The sequence below is a fragment of the Mytilus californianus genome, unplaced genomic scaffold (assembly GCF_021869535.1).
Source record: "Mytilus californianus isolate M0D057914Y unplaced genomic scaffold, xbMytCali1.0.p SCAF_8, whole genome shotgun sequence".
NCBI lineage: Eukaryota > Metazoa > Mollusca > Bivalvia > Mytilida > Mytilidae > Mytilus > Mytilus californianus.
Genome location: NW_026262734.1, coordinates 19,012,798 through 19,037,431, shown reverse-complemented (window position 1 = coordinate 19,037,431; position 24,634 = coordinate 19,012,798). Strand labels below are relative to the sequence as shown.

Sequence of the window (24,634 nt, the reverse complement as noted above, 5' to 3'; positions counted from 1 at the left end):
TGGTCAATTATCTGGAATGACCAGTTAACAAAGTCATACCACTAGCCTAGGGTAGTGGTCAATTATCAGGATTGATCAGTTTACAAAGTCATATCACTAGCCTAGGGTAGAGGTCAATTATCTGGAATGACCAGTTAACAAAGTCATATCACTAGCCTAGGGTAGTGGTCAGTTATCTGGAATGACCAGTTAAAAAAGTCATATCACTAGCCTAGGGTAGTAGTCAATTATCTGGAATGACCAGTTAACAAAGTCATATCACTAGCCTAGGATAATAGTCAATTATCTGGAATGACCAGTTAACAAAGCCATATAACTAGCCTAGGGTAGTGGTCAATTATCAGGAGTGATCAGTTTACAAAGTCATATAACACTGGACACTTTTAATTTGCAAAACACTCATTTGCAAATCCGCCGCCGCCTCTCCTTAGAGCTACAGTGTCGTGTATATAACCAAAATGTGCGGAATTACATGGGATTCAATAAATTCATTGCTTTTCTGCTGTTATTATTATATATATTTTGTAATTTGATTTAGAAAAACATGGGATTTTCAATATCCCATGGGATATGGCAAATCCCATGGGATTGACCATTATCCCATGGGATTTTGGTTAAATCCCATAGGATTTTTTTGGGTCCCATGGGATAATTGTAGTCCCATGGGATATTTGTTGTCCCATGGGACAAAAAAAATCCCATGGGACTATAATTATCCCATGGGATTTTTAATATCCCATGGGACAAAATAAAAACCAATTGATCCTATGGGATTCAAATTATGAATATACAGTAATGTGTATGTTACAATGAATTCTGTTTGGTAGTAAATTTTTTTAAGATGAATCTTTTTAGTTGAATATCTTTTATTCCTTGGAAATGTTAATGCAATTATATTGTTCTATAACTGTTCAAAACTAAACTTTTAAACAACAAAGCAGATAATGTAAGTATCAATATATGTTTATTTATGAATTCTAGAATACTTTTTTTGAAACACAATTTTTTCCCATTTGGAATCAATGAAACTCTATTATTAGGCTTAACATACTAGTAGCTTTTAACATAAATCTAATTTTTTTTCAGGATATCCCTCCATCCAAAAAATTAATAGTTTCTTATCATCCAGCATTGTGTGATCGTAATATAATATATAGTCCACTTTTTGGCCATTCAGCACAGAACATTGTCATTATTGTGGTTTTAATATCTTTAGATATTTAATAGAACTTCGATTCATTGACTGAGTGATGAAAATAATAACTGATCTGACTTTTGTCTTTGAATTTATTCTGGTCTTGTTTCTGTGTTTTCTCCTTTTATTCTAAGTGATGAATTTCAATCCTTCTGAAAAAGAACCAATAAAATCCAAAGTTATGCATTACAAAAAATTGTTTGCATACATGTAGCAATAACATATGATTTTCAATAAAAGTAGCTATGCGGTATGGATTTTACTGATTGTTGAAGGTTGTCCAGTGTCATCAGTTGCTAACCTCCTACATCCTTTGGTCTCTGATGGAGAGTTGTCAAATTAGCAATATACCACATCTTCCTATTCTAATATTATATAACAATCAATTTATGTATTCTTCTTTATAACATTTGGGTATTTTCCCCAGTTATATATATATATATATATATATATAGATCAATGTTAAAACTTTAGGCAATTACAATAACATTCCATTTTTCACAAGAATTTGCAATATATTATACAAAACGCCAACAATAGAAACAGCACTTCTTTAAGCTTCTGAAGTTCTGAAAGAGTTCCACTTGTGTTTTATTTCAATGAGAAAATACCTTGAACTCTTTTGACATGTTGGAAATTATAACATTGATACAAAAAATTATATTGGGTTTTTTTTCTTATTTTTGTGTTGTTGGGTTGCTGTCTCATTTTTATATATGGTTATACATATATCCTAAATCTTCTTTTTGTTAATACTTAATTATTAATAGTAACTAGACAAGAGTGCACACACTGAAATGTCTCGCCTTCTTACTTATCATTGATATTATGTTGATAGTCCTAAATATAAAGCTCAATTACAACTGTCACATAAACTTAACATTAACCAAGAAAACTAAACATTGACCAATGAACCATGAAAATGAGGTCAAGGTCAGATGAACCATGCCAGGCAGACATGTACAGTTAACAATTCTTCCATATAACAAATATAGTTGACCTATTGCTTATAGTTTAAGAAAAACAGACCAAAACACAAAAACTTAACACTGAGCAATGAACCGTGAAAATGAGGTAAAGGTCATATAAAACCTGCGCGACTGACATATAGATCATAAAATATTTCCATACACCAAATATAGTTGACCTATTGCATATAGTATTAGAAAAAAAGACCAAAACTCAAAAACTTAACTTTGACCACTGAACCATGAAAACGAGGTCAAGGTCAGATGACACCTGCCAGCTAGACATGTACACCTTACAATCATTCCATACACCAAATATAGTAGACCTATTGCATACAGTATAAGAAAAACAGACCAAAACACAAAAACTTAACTATAACCACTGAACCATGAAAATGAGGTCAAGGTCAGATGACACCTGCCAGTTGGACATGTACACCTTACAGTCCTTCCATACACCGAATATACTAGACCTATTGCTTATAGTATCTGAGATATGGACTTGACCACCAAAACTTAACCTTGTTCACTGATCCATGAAATGAGGTCGAGGTCAAGTGAAAACTGTCTGACGGGCATGAGGACCTTGCAAGGTACGCACATACCAAATATAGTTATCCTACTACTTATAATAAGAGAGAATTTAACATTATAAAAAATGTTAACTTTTTTTCAAGTAGTCACTGAACCATGAAAATGAGGTCAAGGACATTGGACATGTGACTGACGGAAACTTCGTAACATGAGGCATCCATATACAAAGTATGAAGCATCCAGGTCTTCCACCTTCTAAAATATAAAGCTTTTAAGAAGTTAGCTAACGCCGCCGCTGCCGCCGCCGGATCACTATCCCTATGTCGAGCTTTCTGCGACAAAAGTCGCAGGCTCGACAAAAATGGGATATTTTTTATTTTGATAATCTCAAAACATTATTATTCTATCAAATAACTTATTTCCAAGTTCACAAAACACCAATGTGTCAGATATTAATTTCAAGACATTAATAAACATGATCAACAAGCAGTTGACAGGATGTCATGCAAAAATCTCACTATTATTAAATTTTCACAAAAGTTCCATACTCAGCGAGTACTTTTAAAGTTCTTAGTACAGGACAAATTCATAGTACAGGACACCATGCCTGGCAAACACTAGCATGTGTCAATGTCTAGTCAATCATGTAATCAGGCTCAAAATCTTAGTTTGGCACTGAATTTAAAAGTTCACCACATAATGAACATGTGTATGAAATTCACCTTCATGGTAAGCTATGTACCTTAACCTAAAACTTTAACCTAAGAATGTACTATAATTTCACATTATGACATTTCTATGTTCAGTGATCCATAAAATCAGGGTAAAAACAGTAAATGTGGTGTATAATGTATCAACAAGAGTGCACACGCTAAAATGTTGCGCCTTCTTTACTAATCATTGATATCATGTTGAATCAGTCCTAAATATAAAGCTTTACTACAACTATCACATATACTCAACATGATCCAAGAAAATGAATTCAAGGTCAAATAAACCCGACAAGAAATACATGTACACCTTACAATCATTCAATATACTAAATACAGTTGACCTATTGCTAATAGTTTCTAAAAAGCAGATTTAACCAAGAAAACTAAACATTGACCAATGAACCATGGAAATGAGGTGAAGGTCAGATGAATCATGCCAGGCAGACATGTACAGCTTACAATCCTTCCATACAACACATATAGTTGACCTATTGCTTATAGATAAAGAAAAACAGACCAAAACACAAAAACTTAACACTGAGCAATGAACCGTGAAAATGTCAAATAAAACCTGTGAGACTGACATGTACATCATAAAATGTTTCCATACACCAAATATAGTTGACCTATTGCATTTAGTATTAGAAAGAAAGACCAAAACTCAAAAAATTAACTTTGACTACTGAACCATTAAAATAAGGTCAAGGTTAGATGACACCTGCCAGCTAGACATGTACACCTTACAATCATTCCATACACCAAATATAGTAGACCTATTGCATACAGTATAAGAAAAACAGACCAAAACACAAAATATTAACTATAACCACTGAACCATGAAAATGAGGTCAAGGTCAGATGACACCTGCCAGTTGGTTATGTACACTTTACAGTCCTTCCATACACCAAATATACTAGACCTATTGCTTATAGTATCTGAGATATGGACTTGACAACCAAAACTTAACCTAAAATATAAAAAAGAAGATGTGGTATGATTGCCAATGAGACAACTCTCCATAAGACCAAATGACACAGAAATTAACAACTATAGGTCACTGTACGGCCTTCAACAATGAGCAAAGCCCATACCGCATAGTCAGCTATAAAAGGCCCTGAAATGACAATGTAAAACAATTCAAACAAGAAAACTAACGGCCTAATTTATGTACAAAAAATGAACGAAAAACAAATATGTAACACATAAACAAACGGCAACCACTGAATTACAGGCCCCTGACTTGGGACAGGCACATACATACAGAATTTGGCGGGATTAAACATGTTAGCGGGATCCCAACCCTCCCCCTAACCTGGGACAGTGGTGTAACAGTACAACATAAGAACGAATTATAATAAAATGCTCCGCTGGGGCGCAGCTTGATACGACCGCAGAGGTCGAACCCTGAACAGTTGGGGCAAGTATGGACACAACATTCAAGCTTGATACAGCACTGAATTTGGATTGTAATTTAATATTTGACACAGCATAGGTTTCTGACACAGAATGAAAGTGGTCTAAGAACTTAAAATTTTTAATTTACCTATTCAAACCATATCATTATTATTTGCTTTTATATATAAATCAGAAATAACCAATTTAAAATGGAAAATTCTAAAGAAAAAAAAGGAAAAAAAAATCCCCCCCCCCCCCCCAAATTTTTTGAACCCCCTTACGATTCATCAGCCCCAAACTCAATCCCAGCCTTCCCTTTGTGGTATGGTACCTTGCAGTACAATTTCAGAGAGATCCATACACTTGAACACAAGTTATTGTCTGGAAACTAGAAAAATGCTAGTTTTTTTGCCCCTTTTTGGCCCAAAATTCCTAAACGTTTAGGGCAATTACAAACTCAAACCCAGCTTTCCCTTTGTGATATGGAACCTTGCAGTACAATTTCATAAAGATCCATACACTTACACACAAGTTATTGTCCTGAAACTAGAAAAATGCTTGTTTTTTTGCCCTTTTATGGCCCCTAATTCCTAAACTTTTGAGGGAATTACCCCCAAAATCAATCCCAGCCTTCCCTTTGTGGTATGGTACCTTGAAGTACAATTTCAGAGAGATCCATACACTTGAACACAAGTTATTGTCTGGAAACTAGAAAAATGCTTATTTTTGGCCCCTTTTTGGCCCATTCTTCCTAAGCTTTTTGGTCAATTACCCCCAAACTCAATTCCAGCTTTCCCTTTGTGATATGGAACCTTGTAGTACAATTTCATAAAGATCCATACTCTTACACACAAGTTATTGTCATGAAACTAGAAAAATGCTTGTTTTTTGCCCCTTTTTGGCCCCTAATTCCTAAAATTTGGAGGCAATTACCCCCAAAATCAATCCCAGCATTCCCTTTGTGATATGGAACCTTGTGATATAATGTCAGAGAGATACATACACTAACACTCAAGTTATTGTCATGAAACCAGAAAAATGCTTGTTTTTTGCCCCTTTTTGGCCCCTAATTCCTAAAATTTGGAGGCAATTACCCCAAAAATCAATCCCAGCATTCCCTTTGTGATATGGAACCTTGTGATACAATGTCTGAGAGATCCATACAATAACACTCAAGTTATTGTCATGAAACTAGAAAAATGCTTGTTTTTTGCCCCTTTTTGGCCCCTAATTCCTAAAATTTGGAGGCAATTACCCCAATATCAATCCCAGCATTCCCTTTGTGATATGGAACCTTGTGGTACAATGTCAGAGAGATCCATACACTTACACACAAGTTATGTATGGAAGTTACAAAAATGCTTATTTTTGGCCCCTTTTTGGCCCCTAATTCCTTAACTGTTGGTACCATAACCCCCAAAATCGATCCCCTCCTTCCTTTTGTGGTATTGAACCTTATGGTAAAATTTCATTGAGATCCATGTACTTAAACTAAAGTTAGAGTGCGAAAACTAATGTGTCTTCAGACAACGACGACAACGTCATACCAATATACGACCACAAAAATTTTTTTGCGGTCGTATAAAAATCAGTTGAAAGAGGCTTAACTCATCAGATAGATAAAAATACAAATACTACAAATACAAGTGGACGTGGCGGGTTACTTGTACATCCAAACAACAAAATATAGTTATCCTATTACTCATAATAAGAGAGAAATTAACATTACAAAAAATCTGAACTTTTTTTTCAAGTAGTCACTGAACCATGAAAATGAGGTCATGGACAATGGACATGTGACAGACAGAATTCGTATCATCTATATACAAAGTATGAAGCATCCAGGTCTTCCACCTTCTAAAATATAAAGCTTTTAGGAAGTTAGCTAATGCCACCGCCGGATCACTATCCCTATGTGGAGCTTTCTGCGACAAAAGTTGCAGGCTCGACAAAAATACATGAACATTTTAAAGTACTAAATTTTTAGTATATACATGTTAAACCACAAGTTACTAACTGAAATTCATGTTGAACTGTAACCAAAAACTTTAAGTGAATACAATTTAGAGAAAGACAGATGAATACACAAACACTATCAAAACAGAGCATAAAACTTACCGAACAAGATGTTTTACATTTATTCTTCAGAAGCAGGAAAATTGAAGTGTTTCTTTTCTTTCTCTGCCCTCCATGATATAAACTTCAAATTCATTCATGCAAAATATGAAAATCTGCAAAAGTAGGACCTTGTATCTCAGCTTATCAACATTTTGACTTTTGAACTTCATTGTTCTTTTCATCTTGCTGGCAACCTAAACATAAAAAAAATGATACACACATAATTCTGGATAAACTTTGTGTATCTATTTTTGTTGGTACAAACAATTTTTTCCAACTTTAAACGAAAACATCATCATTAAAAAGGATGTCATACTAACCTCTGAAATATTTAAACAAACCAAAATTAATACTTAAGATCTTGTCATAAATGTATAGCATGGATACCTCTTATTTTTGAAGACCATATGTCTATTGCATACTTATATTCCTTTGTACAAGAGTATGCATATTAATATTAAAGATTGATTCTGAGGACTTTAAAATCAAAGAGGTAGTGCCATTATCCCCTGAATTCATTACACTATACAATGCCATAAGGCTACTCCAAGTTGTATGCCAATCTTTAACATGTTTAATTAGCATGATTAATTTAAGTTTCATAACTCCATGTGTACACTTTGAGAATCTTACAATACTTTTTACTCTGATTTTCAGAACTTATTGTGAGGTTTTTATTAATGCGACTGAGAGCTGTATTGCATTCTTATATCTAATACATATTTATGAGCTGAAGACTACCTCCGGCTGCGTGATTTTCTCGCCTTGTTGAATACCCGTTAGTGGCCTTCGGCTGTTGTCTGCTCTTTGGTTGGGTTGTTGTCTCTTTGACATATTCCCCATTTCCATTTTCAATTTTATGTATGCAGATTTTTCTTAAATCACAATAATCAATCTCACATCTTTGTCCATTATTCAAAATTAGCAAAAATAAATGCACACAAAAATTAACATTGTTGAAGCTTTTTTTTTAAATTCAAAACAGTTGCCCAAAACCATTAAATTCCTTGTTTGATTTATTTTATATTATTCAAAGCCTTTTATAACTAGCTAGATGGTATAGCTTTTGCTCATTGTTGCATTTATATCGTTACCTATACCTAACTTGTGCATCATTTGGTTTCTGGTGGGGATAGACCTACTGAAGAAGGTTCAACTTGGAATTTGCCGGATAATGAGTATTTATCCAAAAATGTAGAAGATATTCATAACAAAAACCAAAATTATGCTGAAATTAAAGATGTAAATTGTCTGTAACAAGTTGTTTCATTTTTATTAGTGAGGTACTGGTGACCTGATGAAATTTATAAACATGAACTTTTGACCTATAGGAGTTACCCTACTGGAGTTTAGATCTAGGTCCGTTCGCCCTGATTCACATTCAACCTTAATTACTTGTTAGCCTGAATAAGTTAATATCTGTTTGCCCTGCGTCCATTCGCCCTGATTTTAAATTTTATTTTGTTATCTTGATGTATAATGTTTATTTTTGAATAGAGTATGGTAAAGTTTGTAGAAATTTTGCTCAATATTTATATTGTATTGCTACTACCAGATAATTAACATTATTTTCCTTTGATTTGTACTATAGAATACAGGTATAAAATTTTTAATATAATACAACTGAAGACGATTTTACAGTGGTGGATCCAGAAATTTTCATAAGTGATTGCCTAAGAGGGGCCGGCTCCTGTCATGCTTCAGTGATTCCCTATATAATCAACCAATTTTTTTCAAGAAAAGGGGGCCCCGAACTCCTGTCAACCCCCACCCAATCCGCCTCTGCTTTAAAAACAACTAAAAACCATTATAAAATGCATGTAATTATCTTAATTGAAAACAATTTCTGGAGTTTTTCTCATTTAGCGGATCAAGAACTTTTCATAAGGGAGGGCCGGCTCCAGTCATGCTTTAGTGATTCTCTAAAAAATCAATCAAATTTTTCCAAAGGCCCCCCCCCCCCCCCCCCCCATTTGGATCAGCCTATGATATATGTTTATATATCTCTCTGATATGCCATTTCAAATAAAATGTGTATTAAATAAAACTTTACACTAGAAAAGCATGAAAAGTAAGGGATAGTTACTAATTTTGGAAACTTTCAAATTCACAGCATGCCGGTGCCCGTGTTCAAAGTGGTGGGTTTTCATCACCCTCGTTGTATTGCGGAATAACGATTTAGCCAAATTGAGAAAAACACCATGTCTGTGGTTGATAAGAATTATAGTTATCTCGTACCATTGTAAACTCGTACCAATGTCAACTCGTACCACTAAAAAAAACTCGTACCAATGCAAACTCGTACCACTGCTAACTCGTACCACGGTAAATTCATACCATTGTAAACTCGATCGTACCAACTTATTTAAATGCATTCAAATGGTGTTTAATGATGAATATATACTTTAATTTCACTCAATACCTCTTAAGTCTGTAAAATGTATATAATTTGAAATTATAATGACCAATTTGTAGCTACCTATATTTCCGCACTTTCTGTGTTGCCATTTAGAACATACATCACACTCTATTGCTTCTTGTCGGGGTCTAACCAGAGAGTGGCACCATATACAATTGTCGTCTTCCATTTTGGTTATGAGGAACCTCACAAACATGCCCCATTTTATGAGGAAAGTGGGCTTTGAGACAACTCATGTCAGCTTATGTTTTGATGATCAGGAATTTCATTTAATAATAAACATTATACATTTAATTCCAAGCTGTTAAATTATATAACAACAATCAAAATCTAATAATATGATTAAACAAGTTGATTTTTGTCTAAGTTTTCATTAAAATCTGGTATGAAATTCAAAGATATTTTAATTTTTTGTATAAAGCTTAAAAAAAATAATCATAAAACATTCGTATTTTTGTCTAAGTTTTCATTAAAATCTAGTATAAAATTCAAGTATTTCAACTTTTTTTATTAAGTTTACCAAAAAAAAAATCATAAAACATTCGTTTTGAATATATTTTTAATGGTACGAGTTTGCAGAGGTACGAGTTCTGATTGGTACGACTTCCCAGTGGTACGAGTTTACGTTGGTACGAGTTAACTTTTTTGGTACGAGTTTACGTGGTACGAGTTTACAATGGTACGAGTTAACTTGCTTCCGTTGATAATAGTGTGTGTGCATTAATTTTCTATACCTTCTTATTTAATATTTTTCCAATTTTGAGTACTGACGGCAAGTGTTGTAACGTACAGTGTACCAATGTCTTGAGACCAATGTGCTATTTACAAGTGCGATCGAGGAATGCAGGGGAAAGAAACTTATCAATTATGTTTATTCTTAAGACAAAAATGAGCCGCCGTAATATGAACCGTATCGAGGAGGTTACTGACACGTAATAGGGCAGAGACATGTCTCTGTAATAGGGTCATCACTCGAGAGCATTAACTAGTACATTGATAATTTACTATGCAGTCAGTATCCCGAAAAAAAAAGTATGGATGCGAAACGCTTCAGTAGTGGTTTCGGCTGACTACTAATACGTGCACTTTGTCTCAAAATATCCCGGCAGCGTTAAAGTTGAAGTCAGGATCTTTTTTTTTTTGGGGGGGGGGTCTTCTTTTTCTGTGTTCTTTATTTGTTTTAGCTATATTTCTATAAACTTACACTTTTTGCTCATTTCTCTCTTTCCTCATTCAAAATCCTTCAGATTCAAGATCTCTCTGACTAAAGTAAGTAAGTAAGTCACATTTGCTTATATCAGGTTTTTGAATTGAACTGGCGGATAGTTGTTTCATTACCAATCATACCACATCTCCTTATTTTTTATATATACGAAAGCTTTATTCATATTTTTAGGTGTATTGATGAATGTGTAAAGATCATGCAGCACTTGTGTAGATACATTTTAAAATACAGCACAAGAGATGCAGATTATATAAAACTTATAAGTCGAAGACATACTGACAACTCCATGTCAAAAACTTAAAAACGATCAAATGACGTACAACAGTCTATAAAACTTAATTATAGCATACAAAACGCAAACATTTAAAACACATAAGAAGCAACCAGACAGTCAAATAGAAATTTAAAGAATAAATAATTTGTAAAGATTTTCAACTAGGCCTACAGCTATATTTTCTTATCATCTAACAGTAAACATAGGTTCTGGTACTATGTGATAAGTCATTTTTTCATGCAGACCCAGTTTCATTGATACCTTGAACTTAAAGTGGTTTTATGCATATCAGCCCAGATTATGTGTGTAATTTTATTAAACAATTCAACAATACACGTTCTAAACAGGTTGAATTCAATTTACAAATTTGCAAATTCAGATCTACTGGCATTCAACACCCAATTACTTACTTGCTGTATATTGCTAACTTTGATTGCATATTGTCAATCCCTCAACATCGTGAATACGTCATGCGAGTGTTGGCTATGTGTGATACAGGGTGGCGGCTTCGAAGCGTAGAAAAAAATCCAGGTAAATGAAAGTGTAAAATTTTGTTGTTGAAAATTTTAAGTACTAAATTCCTAAATTTGTACTTAACTCCGTTCTACGGGTAACATGGTTGTTTGATATGAAAATAGGATAAAAAGCATCCGTAAAATTATCACATTATAAGTATGCGTAAATGGATATGAAAAAAACTTAACAAGGAATAAGTATTGGTAAACGGACAGAAAGTCGCAGTACAAAAGTTAAAATTAATTATTTTACAATTATTTAAATATATGAGAGAAAGTTCTTGACGAATTGACTTTATTTAAAGATGGTATTTAGTTGAGGAAATGATTAATTCTTTCAAATAGTTTTTTTTATTATCAATTACTTATAAAAAGGAGACATTTTTGACAGCATGAAGCCAGTTAATTACCAAACCACTTTGGCAGATTGTTTTCTTAACAATCATTGTTCAATATTAATATTCAAAAATAAATTTTGTTTACAAGTCCGTTTCCTTTTAAAAATGTTTCAGAAAAATACTGATACGTTTTTAAAATTAAGTTTATTCAAAGAAAAAAATATCTCAAAACTAAATCGTGACTCAAAATTTCCTATTGAAATTGTTAGATGCCAAATATTTAGGAGAAGATTGTATTTGTACTTTATGTAATGGTGGTGATATTGGAGACGCGATGCATTATTTTATAATAGCAAGGATTTGTACAAATCCTTGATTATAGAATGTTCGGCAATAGACGAAAGTAGACAAACCCTATTTAAACGGGGTTTTGATCTCCAAGGACGCCACATTTTACATCGAATAAGATCTATATTTTTTAACGTTTTCAAATGAAATAACTTGAATTGAAAATTTCCCGACTATGTGAAGATTTCTTATATTTCTAAATGGCTTCAATTATTACATACAAAACGAAAAAAATAACTTTTTTTTGTAAAAACAATATTCATGTATTATTATGATTTTTCCAAGGAAACGTTTTTTTTTTTTGTTTGTTTGCAAAGTTTACTTGTATGTGTTTATAACCATCACCAATCAGTCCTAATTATTAAACATCAAACGACCTAATCAAAATGATCATTGGTATTGAATATGATCATCGGTCATGCATGACGTATCCCAAATAACTTCTTAAATGTTGGTTTGATTTTATCAAAACCAAAATTATAAGATCAAAAATTAAATTATCTATCAAATGTATACCCTCAACGCTCACTAAAACATATATACATGTCCTGAGTGACTTTCTATGTCCTGTCTGCAGTCAGGAGATTCTGAGCGGTTTTTAGACGTACCGTTAATTTATAGGCATATATTTGAAGCTGTTCTTAATTAATTATGTACATTATCTATAGGTATACATGTATCAGACAAAAAGACTTTCCAATGAACTTAGTTCTAGTTATCTTAGGTCCTAGTCACAGGCACTTGTCTCAGAAAAAAAATTTCCCATATACTTTTAATGTTATATTAAGGTATATAGGAAACAAAATTCTGAGACAAGTGCCTGTGGTCCTAGTGTGAAATAAATCCACTGGGAATTGGCCTTTTTAAACACAACTATATTCACGTTTTCTCAAGGGTTTGTACATGTAAAGTGAAATTATGTTTACTCAATGCGTAGTTACATAAGTTTATTTGCTACTTTTTTCTTCTTTATTTTATATAAATGATTTTTTTTTTTAATTTTAACATTTTTTTCTACGAAAAAATTGAAGTGTTGCAAAAGGGAATGAACACAGATACTTAACTACAATTAACGAAAGAAATTTTGTGTAATGTCATCAATCTGTATTACACATAGACAGGATGTTCTCTAGAAAACTATGGTATTTCTAATACGTTATACACACCCCAGGGTACACGCACTGTCGTAATGGAAAATTACTGCATGCTTTAATTACCTGTAATCAGCCATGTAACAAATCAGTTGACTGACCATGTCATTCAAGTTTAAAAAGTTTTTCCTCAGATCAAAACGGAATATTCATTTTAACTTTAAAACTTTAAAAAGTATACTTTGACCAAGGATTTCTACACAAATCCTTGCTTTGACATAATTATGAAGTAAAAGAATTTAACAATTCAATAATCGGATTTTTCCAAAGATTAAGATACATTTATATTTATTATTCTGGGACTGACAGATATATCACAGGCACTTGTCTCATAATTTTATTTCCTATATACCTTTATTAAAGTATATAGGATTTTTTTTTCTGAGACAAGTGCCTGTGAGACATATACATGCATAAGTCCCAGACATATATAATTGTAAATCAAAATGATTTACCTAATTACTGGGAAATAATATAATGTTTCAGTTATGTTGATGTCACAAATACACATGAATTATTTGATGATGCATGCTGGAATTTCTTATCTAAATGCATGACGGTGACCACAGACATATATATATATATATATATCCATTTACTGATTCTATAATTTCTTGAGAAAAAAAAATCAGGAGGGAAGTCAGAGGGAAGTGAAACAAACATTTTAAGCTTTTATTAAAAATTGTTGGGAAAACAATAAAATACGACACTGAGTTTTGAAAAAAAAGTTTATGATTGGTCTTGCTTTTTTTTTAATAAAGATAGAAACAATTTTTTGTCCCAAGAAAAAAAAAATGCCCCCTTTTTAGCCACACCGACGAATGGAGAATTCCAAATAGGGTCACAAGGTCACATGTTAAAACTTTTTCAGTCGCCCAGTCTCAAAAAGCAATTTTGACTGGCATTGTTTTTAGTCGAATTATATTTTTGCAGGTCAGGTTGCAAAGTGGCAGGTCGGATTTGACCATGTTGACAACGGTCCTAAAAAATATCCGAAAAAACGTTGAATCAAACGATATGAACCTACGCAGTTTTATATTATAAGACTGACACACACCAGTGTGCTAACTGTGCTGGGTGAGGTGCTCTAACTTGATATACATGTATCATTAAGTTACAGTACTGTTAGGATTTTCCTGCCTTTTTACAGGGACTTTCTATACTAACTGCTAGTATAGACTGTCCCTGGCTTGAAAGTATGGTTCTCTGCTCAGCAACGGGTGCGTGATTAGCAAATCAAATATCTTGTAGCAGTTAAATATCTCGGGAGGGGGGGGGGGGGCACTTCAATACTTAATTGATAGGGGTGTCGCTGGGGTTCTGTTACCCCACCCTTTTCATATAATTTAGATCTTAAAAATGTATTCCTTTTCATATATTGCGTGGGTAATATTGTAACCTTTTCCCATATTGATTGGGTTTCGTGGGGTGTGTTGGAAAAGTGGAATATTGAAGGCTAAGATTCTGTGTGTAATGTTTACTTGATTGAGGATTACGGCGAGACTTTCGGCTGTGAAAAAATGACAAAATACAAGTAATTGAAACTTTATCGACCTTATCATATATTTCTGATAGTTTTCCCCTGCACCTATTCCCATATTTTCAAGCTGGGAAAAGTGACCTATTCCAGCGGCACGTCCTATCATCTTGTTTATAGGAAGTGCCCCCTCCCCCCCCCCCTCCCCGATTAAAATACACAAATGAATAATACCTTAATTCAGGAGCACAGTCTGTCTTCACCGTAAATAACTTCGAGATTAATATGTAAGTTTACTTTGCTGATCGATGTTCCTGTAATTCAGATTTATATTTATGTGTGAGACCCCCGTCACTATTTATATTCACTCAAAGAAAGGGGTTCTCCGTTACTGGGAAAATCTTATCTGATTCAGGATCAATTTATCGGTTACACTCCCCTATCACCAGTGATTCTTTGGTGTAAGCTGACATTCTGAAAAAAGGTATACTGTTGACTATCAATTTGCACGATTAGTTACAGATGTCGACTCGGACTACTGCAAAAGACAATAATTCAGTTCACTGATTTAGATTGAATAGTGGTTCGGTTAATCCCCTCTTCCTCAAACAAGTAAGAATTAGGTTACATCTTTTGGTAGTCCAAATAATTATGACGTCTTGCAAGGCTATTTTATTTTTTTTTTCTATCTATCTATCTTCATATTTCCGCACTCAGTCACAACTTTGACTATTATGTGCCCAGAAAAAAGTTAAAATAGCCTTGCAAGAATTATTTGGACATCTTTTGGCAAATATGGTCGTACCACAGGGGTTTGTTACAATTTGCATGGTTTTCTATCCTTTAATACGAACCCTGAAAAACTAACCAGGCCAGGTGATAAAAAATCTGTCTCCCCTTTTTATCCCACCAGAAAATCAAAAGGTTGTCTCCTTACACCTACATGACAAAAATATATACAAATATGGTATCATTGCCAATGTGACGGCTCTTCAACAGAAACTTAAAAGACGTAGAAGTTAACAACTATATAGGTCACCGTACAGATTTCAACAATGGGCTAAAAAGCCAAACTGCGTAATAAGCTACAAAAGGCCAAAATAGATAGACAATATCTGACAAGGGTAGAAATGTCCATAATGTTGAAAAATAAATGTGGATAGTGTCCACATGTGGACACAGATGTCTGGATCATGCCCCCGTTTGCATATCATATAGTTATAAAGGGACATTACTGAAGAACTGTAAAAGTGACGCTACCCAAATTTGAACTTGATCTGAGTTTTGTGGTAATAAGCATTGTGTGTAAGTCTCATAACATTTGGTTGAGGCTAACTTAAGTAGAGAACAAAAACTAAAAATTCAGCAATTTTTCTATTTGTAAACACGCATAACTCTAGAAGGGTTGTGTATAAGTTTTTTAATATTTGGTTGAGACAAACTAAAGCAATTTTTATGTTTATAAAGGGACATAACTCAAGAATGGTAAAAGTGTTGCCACCAAATTTCGTACTTAATCTGTATTATGTAGTAATAAGCATTGTGTATAAGTTTCATAACATTTGGTTGAGGCAAACTAAAGTTAGAAAACGGAAACAAAAAATATGTACTTGATCTTAGAATATTGTGTATAGGTATCATAATGTTTTGTTTGGGCAAACATAAGTTACAGAATGGAAAATAAAAATTTTGCAATCTTTCGATTTATAAAGGGGCATAACTCAATAATGGTTAAAGTGACACTACCCAAATTCAACTTAATCTGTGTTTTATCAGTGGAAGTCAAAATTAAACATTGCATTGTATAAAGCATTGATTGTAGTTGATTCAACTATAATCATGGATCAAGGAAGATAACTCCAATTTAAAAAATTTCTTGATATTTAGAAGAAAATAAAAATTTTGCAATTTTTCCATTTCTAAAGGGTATAACTCTAGAACAGTTAATATGACGCCACCAAAATTCAAACTTGATCTGTGTTTTGTGGTAATGAGCATTGTGTATAAGTTTCATAACATTTGGTTGAGGCAAACTAAAATTAGAGAACGGAAACGATAAATTCAGCAATTTTCCATTTGTAAAGGGGGCATAACTCTAGAAAGGTAAAATTGACGCCACCAAAATTCAAACTTGATCTGTGTTTTGTGGTAATAAGCATTGTGTATAAATTTCATAACATTTGGTTGAGGCAAACTAAAGTAAGAGAACGGAAACCAATTTTGGGACGTACGTACGTACAGACGGACAAGGGTAAAACTTAATGCCCCCTCCGCTACGGCGGGGGCATAAAAAATCTACTGTCTATTTTAAATCTTGGGTAAACTCCTTATATTATACTTCCTGGTCTGGTGGTAGCGTGTTCACCTCAAGTGCAGAAGGTTGTTTATTTTGAACCCAACCGGGTAAAACCAAAGACTTTAAAGTTGGTATTTGCTGCTTCTCCCTTAAGCACGCAGTATAATTAAGGAGTAAGAGCAAATACTGGTTTGTTCAGAGTCAGAATAATGTGTCAAGGTAAGGTGACATGTCTCTCTGAGAACTAGTGTAAGAGATAAATTAGTCCTGGTAAAAATAATGAAAATTGTCTGGTCAGACAAATATAACTAGTATTAAAAGTCCATGGATACAGAATTTACTAGTATATTTAGTCCGATGTCAGTAATTTATGTCCCCTGACTAATTTTCCTAGTCCATGACATCACTATTCCGAGGTAAAAATGTCCAGGTTTTTCTAATACTGTATGCATCATGTCAAGTATATTTGGTGTATGAAAATTTTTAAGGATGTATGTTTTTCTGTCATGTTTTATTCGACCTTGACCTAATTTTTATGGTTCATTGCTCAATGTTATTTTTTTGTTTTTTGGTCACTTTTTCTATTTCCTTATTTTCAAATTAGCAATAGGTCAACTATATTTGGTGTATGGAATGATTGTAAGGTGCATATGTCTGACTGAGAAGTTTCACCTTACCTTGACTTTATTTTCATAGTACATTGGACAATGTTTAGTTTTTGTGGTTTGATCTATTTTTCGGATACTGTTAGTAATAAGGCCCCTATATTTGGTGAATGGAATGATTGTAAGATGCACATGTCTGTCTGGCATGTTTTAAATGACCTTGACCTCATTTTCATGGTTCATTGGTCAATGAAAAGTTTGCATTTTTTTGTCAGTTTATCATATGCTTTAAGCAACAGGTAAATTATATTTGGCAGTTATAACGATTGTAAGGTGTGCATGTCTGTCTGGCAGATTCATATAACCATGACCACATTTTATGGTTCTTTGGTCAATGCTAAGTTTTCTTGTTTTTTTCATTTTATCAGATATTACAAGCATATGTCTACTTGTTGGTGTATGGAATTACTGCAAGGTGTCATATAAAAATAAGAAGATGTCTGTCTGCCAAGGTTAATATTACTGTGACCTCATTTTCATAGAATATTGATAATATTAAACAGCAAAAATGATGAGCAAGACAAGATATACAAATGATCCAAAATTGTCAGTTGCCTACTAGTACTAATTATGTGATAGTAGTTATTGTCATTAAATGATAATGTTTACCCTTTTATGTGTAGGGCAAGGACATTAAAGATAAAGGGAAACTATAAACAAAAGAAATTATCAAAAAAAATAGATTTATAGACGTCAACAAAGCCTAAATGGTAAGTCCACTTCTATAAAAGTTATTGCCCTTGAATAATGATTATTATGAAAATAAGATGTGGTATGATAAATGAGAAAACTATCCACCAGAGTTCAATTAAGTGGATGTAAGCAATGCAATTACTTATTAGAGGCCAATAATGACCTGTAAATAATGAGAAAACCCATACCCTATACATGATATAGTCATCTATAAAAGACACCACAAACAAAATTTGGAACAAAACATCAATTCAAACTTCAAATATACCAGACTAATTTATAAAAAAAAAAACAAGTTCTGAAAAAACAAATATGACGGACGTGAACCAACATCAACCACTGAACTATGTACAGGCTCCTGATTTTGGACAGGCAAAATATGGCAGGGTTGATATAAAGATAAGAAGCGGTATGATAGCCAATGAGACTTTTCTCCAATAGAGATCAAATGACATTAAATTTAACAAAATTAGTTCACTGTACAGTCTTCGACAATAAGCAAACCCTATACTGCATAGTAATCTATAAAACGCCATGAAATAACAAATGTAAAACAATTCAAAAAGGGCATGGTGTCTATCCATGCTAAACATGCTTGGGGGAAACACCACAAATCAAAAGCTAAGTGCCTGATTTTTGCACAAAACAAAAAACAAAAAACAAATATGATATATAGCAACAATTGACAACCACTGAATAACAGGCCCCTGACTTGGGACAGCCACTTACAAAATGTGGCATGGTTTAACATGTTTGCTGGCGCCAAATCCTCCTCTAATTAAGGACAGTGGTGTAAGTGTCAGTTCATTTAAATATAAAAACTATAAAATCAGTTGAAAAGGGCTATTTTCTGCTCTTTGGTCAGGTTATTTTGATACATTCCCGTTTTCATTCTCAATTTCATTAACTCATTAGAATGCAACAAAGCAGAAAAACAGCTACCAAAAACACAGACCAGATGTGGCTGGAAATTTATTCTTTCCCTTTAACAAAAAAGACTCAACATACAGATCTATTAGTACTCACAGTTACTGACAGCTAATTCAAAGCAAATATCAACTAATAAAATAAACATTTTGTGAGCACCCAACCCACCCCTAACCTGGGACAGTGGTTTTATTAACAGCACAACATTTGAACAAACTGTAAACATTTGTTGCAATTGGCTTAACTCAAAACACTGCAACAAGGCACAAAAAAACAACTAATATGAAAACCATAGACACAAAGCACTGAAATAAGAGTTCTTACAATTTTAAATATTCAAATGAAAGTTTATCAAAATGTGCATAAACATGATAAAATAGCCATTTTATTGCTGTATTTCTCTTCATTTATAATTTTTGAGTTTTGTGTATTTGTAGGTCAGACATCTTGGTTTTCATGATCATCATTCAACAAGTCAATACTGAACAGAAAACTTAAAGTTGATATTTTTCTTCATAGTGTGACTTTTTTATTAATTTGAAATGGAATGTGTTTTTTTCCTTCATAAGAAAGAGGAAATTTCATCATAATGACTATAAACAAAAAGGCGTCATATCATCATGATCATAGATGCACAAGAAATTAATCATGTAAATGCAACAACGTAATTATCAATTGAAAGAAGGGAGGAATGAAAAAATATATTAGTATTTTGTTGTCCAAATGAACTTGCTTTGTCCACTCATTTAAATCGCTCCATCCAATAAAGATGTACGGAGGAAGATTTTTAAAGAACAGATTGCAAAAGAGGTTTTGTCTTAGAATTGTAGGAATATTCTAGTGGATGAAATAATTTATTTACTTGACTCTTATATAGTGGACTGAATAATTGTACATAGCAAGCTGAAACAAGAAAAACTAAAACTCAGTCAGAATATGAAATATTTTTTTCAGTTCTATTTTTCATAATAAAACAAACAAGACAAAGATTTCAAATCAATATTTTTGTCTTTTATTAAGACATGTCATCATTTTATTTCAGTTAAAGGATTTTATTTTTTGACTTTAAATAGTATTATAATTTCCAAAATAATAACAATCTTTATTGTCATATAAACAAATTAAAAACATGTTTGTGACAAAATGAAAAAAAACTAAAATACACTCATATATATCTTATTTAATTTTTTACTACCAAACAGAATTCATTGTAACATACACATTACTGTATATTTATAATTTGAATTCCTTAGGATTTTATTTTGTCCCATGGGATATTAAAAATCCCATGGGATAATTCTAGTCCCATGGGATTTTTTTTGTCCCATGGGACAACAATTATCCCATGGGACCCAAAAAAATTCTATGGGATTTAACCAAAATCCCATGGGATAATGGTCAATCCCATGGGATTTGCCATATCCCATGGGATATTGAAAATCCCATGTTTTTCTAAATCAAATTACAAAATATATATAATAATAACAGCAGAAAAGTAATGAAATTATTGAATCCCATGTAATTCCGCACATTTTGGTTATATACACGACATTGTAGGTCTAAGGAGAGGCGGCGGCGGATTTGCAAATGAGTGTTTTGCAAATTAAAAGTGTCCAGTGTTATATCACTAGCCTAGGGTAGTGGTCAATTATCTGGAATGACTAGTTAACAAAGTCATATCACTAGCCTAGGGTAGTAGTCAGTTATCTGGAATGACCAGTTAACAAAGCCATATCAGTAGCCTAGGGTAGTGGTCAATTATCAGGAGTGATCAGTTTACAAAGTCATATCACTAGCCTAGGGTAGTGGTCAATTATCTGGAATGACCAGTTAACAAAGTCATATCACTAGCCTAGGGTAGTGGTCAATTATCTGGAATGACCAGTTAACAAAGTCATATCACTAGCCTAGGGTAGTGGTCAATTATCTGGAATGACCAGTTAACAAAATCATATCACTAGCCTAGCGTAATAGTCAATTATCTGAAATGACCAGTTAACAAAGTCATATCACTAGCCTAGGGTAGTGGTCAATTATCAGGAGTGATCAGTTTACAAAGTCATATCACTAGCCTAGGGTAGTGGTCAATTATCTGGAGTGACCAGTTAACAAAGTCATATCACTAGCCTAGGGTAGTGGTCAATTATCTGGAATGACCAGTTAACAACGTCATATCACTAGCCTAGGGTAGTGGTCAATTATCTGGAATGACCAGTTAACAAAATCATATCACTAGCCTATAGTAGTGGTTAATTATCAGGAATGATCAGTTAACAAAGTCACATCACTAGCCTAGGGTAGTGGTCAATTATCAGGAGTGATCAGTTTACAAAGTCATATCACTAGCCTAAGGTAATGGTCAGTTATCTGGAATGACCAGTTCACAAAGTCATATCACTAGCCTAGGATAATAGTCAATTATCTGGAATGACCAGTTAACAAAGCCATATTACTAACCTAGGGTAGTGGTCAATTATCAGGAGTGATCAGTTTACAAAGTCACATCACTAGCCTAGGGTAGAGGTCAATTATCTGGAATGACCAGTTAACAAAGTCATATCACTAGCCTAGGGTAGTGGTCAATTATCTGGAATGACCAGTTAACAAAGTCATATCACTAGCCTAGGGTAGTGGTCAATTATCTGGAATGACCAGTTAACAAAATCATATCACTAGCCTAGGGTAGTAGTCAATTATCTGAAATGACCAGTTAACAAAATCATATCACTAGCCTAGGGTAGTAGTCAATTATCTGAAATGACCAGTTAACAAAGCCATATCACTAGCCTAGGGTAGTGGTCAATTATCTGGAATGACCAGTTAACAACGTCATATCACTAGCCTAGGGTAGTGGTCAATTATCAGGAGTGATCAGTTTACAAAGTCATATCACTAGCCTAGGGTAGTGGTCAATTATCTGGAATGACCATTTAACAAAGTCATACCACTAGCCTAGGGTAATAGTCAATTATCTTGAATGACCAGTTAACAAAGCCATACCACTAGTATAGGGTAGTGGTCATTTATCAGATCAGTTGAGTTAACAAATCCATATCACTAGCCTAGAGTAGTGGTTAATTATCAGGAGTGATCAGTTAACAAAGTCACATCACTAGCCTAGGGTAGTGGTCAATTATCAGGAGTGATCAGTTTACAAAGTCATATCACTAGCCTAGGGTAGTGGTCAGTTATCTGGAATGACCAGTTAACAAAGTCATATCACTAGCCTAGGATAATAGTCAATTATCTGGAATGACCAGTTAACAAAGCCATATTACTAGCGTAGGGTAGTGTTCAATTATCAGGAGTGATCAGTTTACAAAGTCATATCACTAGCTTAGGGTAGTGGTCAATTATCTGGAATGACCAGTTAAACAAGTCATATTACTAGCACTAGTAACTCGAATTTAACTTGAACGGACAAAAACGCATTAACGGCATTTATAAATGATTAATGAAAATTGAATAAAGATTGACAAAAATTAAAAATTATTTTTAATGCATTTCAATCCATATCAAATCATTTTAATACCAGTCAAATAGTTTCCCTTGCGGTCATTCAAGTTAATTTGAGATGTGGTTAAACTGCGTCAAACTAATTAGCCACGCCCCCGTTAAACGGAATCAAACTGATGTTAAGTCCTTTTAAACTTTAAAGTGTCCGCCTTTTTGTAAGGTAAATCACTTAAGCAGAACAGCATCCTCGTGTATCTATCATTAATCCGCTCCGAGCGTTATCGATTCAAGATATTTTACTGGTGGTTAGTTTTATATATGTTTTCCAATATTTATGTTATACGTAATGTTTTATATGTATATTGGAATGTATAATGTTATACAAGCGGTGAGACTTTTTAATAAAAAAAATAAACATGCTTCACGATTAAGATAAACGAATGAACAATAGATATATAATAAATTTTTAAATATTGATGCACGATTTAAAAAGTACAAAGTGTTAATCTGTTAAAAATAAAATAGCTCTTTATATCAAATTATTCGTTTTCAATATTGCTTACTAATATGAAAACTCGTGGCATGTAAGTAAGGTATGGTCTTTTAAATATATCTGCGAAAAAATAAAAACCGGAAAGATAATAAGAAGGTCGTAATTGTGCTCATTACAAACCTAGAAGGGAAAGATGTTTTTTTAATCAATAGACAATAAGTTTTAATAGATGCATATTATATTTTTGGCAAGAAAAAAACATTAACATTTATACCGACATTTAAAATAGCTTGTAATTAAAAACATTTTTTTGTTAAATAATAAAATTGATCTAGATGAGCTTGACATTTGTTGAATTCATTTAGTAAACAGTTTCGTCTTGCTAAAACTTGTAATTAAAGTAACAGCTCAATGAACTTTTAAATCTGTGTAAAATTGTAATACCGGTCACTGGTTAAAAATGTGTGTTATTTGTGTAAAAGCAGCAAACGACAAATGAAATTTGAAGTGGGTTTACGAAGGGATTATCGTTATGTCCGCATGTAAAATAATTCTTGCAAGAAATGAACATTTGACGAACTGGACTGGCTATTAAGCCCTCGCACGGTCGGCCCTGGCCCAAAAGGAATATTTAAAAAAAAAACTTATTTTTATATTTGCGGCTTTCAAAAACGTTTTTAAGACCAAAAGGTAACTTAAACATTGTAAAGCACGTCGGATAAAATGTTTCTGTCATATAATTGTGTAAGGCATATTTTAGCGGTAATGCATATTTTAGCGGTAATTACTAGATAAAAAAAAATAATTGGCTATTCTAACTTCCCAAGTTTAATCTAGGTGCTCTCGTAGGCCACGTTTAATATTCAAATAAATTTCATTGGTCGGGATTTCATAATGTGTTATATGAAATTATCTTGAAAATAATTGCGGGAAAGGGCTGTTAAAGTCCGAGAAGAAAACTCTTTTTCTTTTTGCGGAAACGTGAACGAAGGAACGTGCTACAAATAAAGACCTGCGATTGTTTGTCAATAACTCAAATTTACAAAATAGTAAAATATAACTAATGATCAATGTCAAAATTATTGGAAGTTTTGTGATCATGACATCACCTATGTTATGTAGTATAATTACTCGAATTTGTCAATTATACCACATCTTCTTATTTGTATATTAATCATGTCAAAATACGAAAATGGAAATGTAGTGAAGTATTGTGTCCATGCATGACGATATCAAAGTCGCGTACATATACGAAGAGAAGATGTGATAAAGACGTAAAAGAGACAGCAACTCAACCACACAACATACCAGAATGTGTACAGTTAGCTCTTGTGTGCATCCTTTCCTTAGGATTTGACTTTAAAAGATATTACTACTTTTGCCTGAACATACCGGAATTGTACTATTTTCTCGGAAAAGTAAGGTATTTATTT

General features: G+C 33.2%; 2 long non-coding RNA genes across 2 annotated transcripts; both read right to left on the bottom strand.

Annotated features, from left to right (window-relative positions):
• Positions 1-992: 992 nt before the first annotated feature.
• Positions 993-10,286, bottom strand: LOC127710952 (uncharacterized). Its single transcript, XR_007986416.1, has 3 exons — positions 10,078-10,286; positions 6,925-7,118; positions 993-1,347 (listed from the first exon to the last, which is right to left on the bottom strand). It is a non-coding gene; the product is annotated as an uncharacterized LOC127710952 (long non-coding RNA).
• LOC127710960 (uncharacterized) lies at positions 5,414-6,710 on the bottom strand. The gene is made up of 2 exons (XR_007986423.1): positions 6,101-6,710; positions 5,414-5,779 (listed from the first exon to the last, which is right to left on the bottom strand). It is a non-coding gene; the product is annotated as an uncharacterized LOC127710960 (long non-coding RNA).
• Positions 10,287-24,634: the final 14,348 nt, after the last annotated feature.